Raw genomic sequence first — 6683 nt, forward strand, 5'->3', positions numbered from 1 at the left:
ATTTGAGAATAAAAGCACTTAGCGATGCTTTTGCTCGCTGACACACCCGTCAAAATAATAAAAGAACACAATGTTTAGCTTTTTATATTTCGCTCTACATGAAGTAAAACTACAGCACGAGGCATGCTCTTTTAATTTATTACACTTCACTACTAATTCTATTCATAACAATTTATTACATTTGACTACTAATTCTGTTTGTAACACATTCTGTAGACAGTATCCAAATATACCGCTTAATACACCTGCAAAATCATGTAATTGTATGCCACATAGTTCTGTGCAATTAATATGTAATAGATTCTTAATGGAATCAGTCGCTTTATCAGGTGGGAGGGGTGTGGGTGAGAGAGTACTGGTCAAAAGTATTATACGTGTAACTATTATGGTCCCAGTAAAACTCGAATCATAGCATTCTCTGTAGCCCGCCAACAATTTTAGTGGTCTACATGAAACCCTGTGCTTTTGTGAAACTGAGTAAGACTTGAGGCGCTGTCTCTCATGTGGGTTACCACGAGTCAAGTCCATTTCCACAGCGCGAAGTAAACAGTGTACTTGCAGAACAGGGCGCATCATATATATTCGAAAATATATATCATAATATAAGATAGAAAGGACAACAATATACATGTTTCATACTATAGGAAATAATAATTGTTCTTACAGTTAACTGGAAATGTAACTGTGTCCTGTACGGAATGCGCTGGGTGGATGTGATGGACAAGAAACATACCCTTCAACAGCTCCCCACTACGCTTCATGTTGACAGCTTTCCATAACCTCGTTTCCATATTTCGGTGCTATTCTCCTGCAACAGTCTGTCTTTCACAAGCATAATTTCTTAGCACAGCACAACGGCAGATAAACAGGTAATTTAAAAAAAAAATCGCTCATGACCACCTTGAGGGGTTATGAATGGGCTCTCGTCCAGATAAAGAAAGAAATATGCACCCTGAAGTAATTATCCTAATGGGAGGGACCCCATAGATGAGACATATGTGTACAGACAAACAAATGATCACAATTACAGAAAATTTGGATGACTTGGAATGACTGACAGTTATTGGATATCTTCCTGAAGAATATCTGGAAAATTCTCTCCAAGTGGGGCTTTAGACCCTTAAAATCCCGGGCTGGTTGAAGGGTCGCGCCCATAATGCACCAAATGTTCTTCATTAGGGAGAGATCTGGAGATCTAGTTGGCATGCTAGTGTTTGGCAAAGACGAAGACAAGCAGCAGAAACACTCGCTGTGTGCATGCGGGCATTATCCTCCTGAAATTTACCCCAATGGTACAATTATGAGTGTTCGTAACAGTCGGTTTTTGTAAGCTTGATATGGAATGGCTCTAGAGTTCTGTAATTACCGATCACAATAGCAGCAGTAATAATAATATTTCATGTACTGTAGGGAAGCAGCATACTCGCGCCTTATAAAATTGACATCAGTCTTCCCATTGTGTGCCAGCCAGTCCGCTGTAACTAGCTCTGATGTCATAAATGTTGCGCAATACTTTAAAAATCAAGTAAATAACCTGAAACGTTTCTAGCATGTCAGGAGTAATACTAAATCAATACGTGTTGAATATCAGTTCAATAACTTTTAACCATTTTCGATATTTGGACATTTTTCTGTAAAAATCATTGGCGCAACAGAAAAGAGCTAGAAACTTAAAAATTTATATTTAGATTCCTTTTGCATAATAATTTAGTAGAAACAGTATTCTGGATCTCACAAATTAAAATTTTAGTTGAAAATCATGATTTTCTGGTTTTTATCTTAAAAATTAAGGAAGCAAGATGGATTAAGTAGGCGAATAAATAAAGCTAAGATGTTTAAATTTAAGTAGAAGGGAGATCCGCTGTAATCATAAAGATGTGAGAAGTTTCAACTGAATAATTATAAAACTATAGCGATAGCGTATCTACAAAGGGCAAGTTCAGAGCTCGTCTACTGCGTGTAGTGTAATTTAATTAATTATCTCGCCCAAAATATTTGACTTAGCCACGTCAGACTTTTATTATAATTACTTACCTGTGTGCTGATTGCACATTTAAATTGAGAGCTTCATCGGCCAACAGCAAAGGACGCAATGATTTATTCGATAACTTAAAGTGGTGCATTACTAGCCCAGCGGCTAGTCGGGAGATCAGATTTGGTCAGGCGTTCCCTTAGCCGTTCGCACCGCGGCTTTATATGTAAGAACGCTGCGCGAGAAAAGGAAGGCCCCAGTTCTCTCCAGACGCTGATAGCGCACCACCTGTGCCGGGAGTCGCGTCGCGTCGCGTCGCGTCGCGTCGCGTCGCGTCGGTATCGTTGATATAAACAGACTCGGATGCAGTAATAAGTTACTCGGGATACGCGTAACCATGAAATCGTTTTCGAGTGACGTGTTAATTTTGGGATGACGTTAATGATCTATCTTTAGTTTGCGTATGTCGTATTTTCACGTGCCGCCGCAGGACAGACATTCTACCATTATTAGCGTGGCGTTTGATGAACATTATCATCAAATTATGGCGAGCATTCACTTAAACATTTAATTTGAACAGTTACAGTTGCATCAGCACATTAGACTCTGAACTGCTCTGGTAGTTGGATTGGGTGGATTCTTTTTGGTCTGTGACTTTCAGAATATAGTGAACATTTTAGAGAGAATGGTTTTTGATTATGAATCCCAGACAATCTCCTAATTCCTCAGAGCTATAAGTTGAAGCTATAAATGTATTTCTCAGATGAAGTGGGCACTAGAAATTCTAATTACAGGCTTCACCTTTTGCTAATCACTTTCTGGTTGCCAATATTGTAGTTAGAGAGCCAGTGTTGAGAATGGCAAACAACAGCATTAAATAAATAATAGGAACATTAACAATTATTCCACCTGCCGCCCCACAGTACGTTGTTCTCTATTAGTAATTGACGAAAAGTCGTTCAGTGAAAAAAAAGCGATTTCTGGCGTTCTCCAGGATAGCGTTATAGAACCTCTGCTGTTTCTTATCTATATAAAAGATTTAGGAGACAATCCGAGCAGCTGCATTAAGTTATTTGCAGATGATGCTGTCGTTTATCGTCTAGTTAATTCATGAGAAGGTCAAAACAAATTGTAAGCGATTTAGAAAAGGTATCTGGGTGGTGCGAAGATTGGAAATTAACCCTAAATAATGAAAAGTGTGAGGTCATTCATATAAGTGCTAAAAGGAAACTGTTAAATTTCGGTTCCATGATAAATCATCAAATCTAAACGCCGTAAATTCTACTAAATACTTATGAATCACAATTGCGAATAACTGAAATTAGAAAGAACACACAAAAAAATGTTGTAGGGAAGGCAAACCAAAGACAGCGGAGTACAATCAGAAAGCTCAAAGGCAAGCAGCATGTTTTCTTATACCGCTAAATAGTGGAGAGAGTGTGTAAGTAGGCTGTTTATGTTTTCTTATCGGCAACGTTACGTAGCGCTCTGTACGAAAATCACTGGCTGTGCTGTGTGCAGTCTGTGGCTAGTTTGCATTGTTGTCTGCTATTGTAGTGTTGGGCAGTTGGATGTTAACAGCGCGTAGCGCTGTGCAGTTGGAGGTGAGCCGCCAGCAGTGGTGGATGTGGGGAGAGAGATGGCGGAGTTTTGAAATTTGTAATACTGGATATCATGAACTGCTATATACATCATGACTTTTGAACACTATTGAGGTAGATACATTGTTTCTTCTCTATCAAAATCTTTCATTTGCTAACTATGCCTATCAGTAGTTAGTGCCTTCAGTAGTTTGAATATTTTATTTAGCTGGCAGTAGTGGCGCTCGCTGTATTGCAGTAGTTCGAGTAACGAAGATTTTTGTGAGGTAAGTGATTTGTGAAAGGTATAGGTTAATGTTAGTCAGGGTCATTCTTTTGTAGGGATTATTGGAAGTCAGATTGCGTTGCGCTTAAAAGATATTGTGTGTCAGTTTAAGCACAGTCATGTATAATTGTTCTAAGGGGACGTTTTAAGTGTCACGTAGACGATACAGGGTCTGGGGTGGACATAATTAAAACATAGGAATTTTCCGTTGCGGCGGAATCTTCTCACGAAAATTCAATGATCAACGATCTCTTGAGAATGCGAAAATATTTTGTTGATGCTGACCTACATATGAAGAAACGATCATGATAATAAAATAAGGGAAATAAGAGCTCGCACGGAAAGATATAGGTGATCGTTTTTTCGAGTGCTGTTCGTGATTGGAATAACAAATAATTATTGCGAAGGTGGTTCGATGAACCCTCTGCCAGGCACTTCAGTATTATTTACAGAGTATCGATGTAGATGTAGATGTAGGTGTAGACATATACTAAAAAAAATAATAGCTACATTTTTAACTGTAGTGTCATTATTGTTGGCAACGGCCTTACCGCAGCGACAACACCGGTTCCCATCAGATCACCGAAGTTAAGCGCTGTCGGGCTGGGCTAGCACTTGGATGGATGAGCAACCGGCCTGCCGAGTGCCGTTGGCAAGCGGGGTGCACTCAGTCCCTGTCAGGCAAACTGAGGAGCTGCTTGATTGAGAAGTAGCGGCTTCGGTCTCGTCAATTGACATACAGCCGGGAGAGCGGTGTGCTGACCACATGCCCCTCCGTATCCGCATCCAGTGACGCCTGTGGACTGAAGATGACACGGCGGCCGGTCGGTGCCGTTGGGCCTTCCAAGGCCTGTTCGGACTTAGTTAATGATTATTATCTAACTGCTGTCAATGCAGGAACTGAAACGCACTGAGAATGTACAGCCCATCTCGCAGCACAAGGTAATAGGGCATAATATCACACAAATAAATTAGTGTTCTGCTGAATTGTAATCCATCTACCCGTTGTAGCAATTCCCAGTAATCGACGTCGACCTTCCATGACCTCCATATCTACGTTTTCATTCCGTGTCACGGCTATTCATTGTGAACAGGCAGAGTGGCCGTCTACTGTTTGACAGCTGAAACACGTACGCATGACGACCTGGCTACTGCAGAGGCCGGTCCGATTATGATCAAATAGACATGGCTATAATTGAATTTTAAATTTCCACGGCGCTCTGTGTTTTCTAGCTCCACTTCAATTTTCACATCACGGGTATTTTATAATGCACACGTTCGTCGCTTGTTAAGGATGTGCATAATATTTAAGTAGTTTACTGTTATATATGCAAAATGATGTAGATACCGATATTTATACATTTGTTTGTGTGTCCTCTGTAACAGATGTTACTGACGATGGCCTCTATGCCTGAATATCGTTCTGGCAATTAAATATTTTGTATGCAGCTCGTGGTGTGGCGAAAGATGTCTGTTAACCTTCCCATGGCATACCTAGCGAGGGATGGGGGACGGCAACTGCCCCTACAGGCTTAAAAATATATAAATGAAGCGAAATAAAATAATAAATTCGCAAACTAAATCGCTTCCGCCACACGGTGATACACATCATTTCTCCATCAGTATTCATGAAGTTATTTCTCGCATTTTTAGCCAATGTAAAAAACTACTAAAATGAGAATGTACGTTGTTTTGAAAATTTCCGTTACAAACTTCCAGGACTTTTAGAGGGGAGTGAGCTACAACCATTTCAAAACATGTTGATAACGCGACCGCTTCTATGAGTAATTGATTATAGACATGACCCAGTATGTCACCTGTTCTACAATTCCACTCATTAATAGCAGAATAAATAGCTCGTTTACTCATTGACATGCAGTACGGGTGTGCGGCGTCTCTTTCGATCATCAGAGTCACGCCTGCTGACGGTGGAGGGACTCTTTTCGAACCCGTTGCGTAATTATGGCGAAAATCGTGTGCGATAGAGTCAGATGTTGTAGAGAATAATCCTGACAAAGGCAACGAGCAACACTTCCATTACCGTGAAGCTCGCCGTTCAGAAGGGTCATGTCGGCGTATTCTGCAAACATGTACTCAACCATTTCGCTCTAACACTCACAGAGACGCAAATGAGGTTCGTTTGAGTTCAGAGAGTTAGGATGTACCTCAAATGACATCAGCCGATACGACGTGACCATCCTCCACAATGACTACGCTGTTGCATACCTACCTGGAAAACATGTTACGGAATAATGTAGATAGAGAGGTACAAATTGACACACATGCTTGGAATGACATGGGGTTTTATTAGAACCGAAAAATACAAACGTTCAAAAGATGTCCGACAGATGGCGCTTAATATGATTAGAATAGCAATAATTAGCATAACAAAGTAAGACAAAGCAAAGCTGATGTTCTTTACAGGAAGTGGTCAATATGTCCACCATCAGTCCTCAACATAGCTGTAGTCGAGGAATAATGTTGTGAACAGCACTGTAAAGCATGTCCGGAGTTATGGTGAGGCAGTGGCGTCTGATGTTGTCTTTCGCCGGTCGGAGTGGTTCAAAAATGGCTCTGAGTACTATGGGACTTAACTTCTGAGGTCATCAGTCCCCTATAACTTAGAACTACTTAATCCTACCTAACCTAAGGACATCACACACATCCACGCCCGAGGCAGGATTCGAACCTGCGACCGTAGCGGTCGCGCCTAGAACCGCTCGGCCACTCCGACCCGCATGAAATGGCTATCAAGTCCGTCACCCACATACATTGGGAGAAATGATCTTCACGACAAAATAAGACGGAACCACGCTGCTGCAGGTTCGAATCCTGCCTCGGGTGT

General features: G+C 41.0%; 1 pseudogene; it reads left to right on the forward strand.

Moving 5' to 3' along the window:
• The first annotated feature begins 4375 nt into the window (after positions 1-4375).
• On the forward strand, positions 4376-4493 carry LOC124790726 (annotated as a pseudogene).
• The last annotated feature ends 2190 nt before the right edge of the window (positions 4494-6683 follow it).

Source organism: Schistocerca piceifrons, chromosome 3 (genome assembly GCF_021461385.2).
Source record: "Schistocerca piceifrons isolate TAMUIC-IGC-003096 chromosome 3, iqSchPice1.1, whole genome shotgun sequence".
NCBI lineage: Eukaryota > Metazoa > Arthropoda > Insecta > Orthoptera > Acrididae > Schistocerca > Schistocerca piceifrons.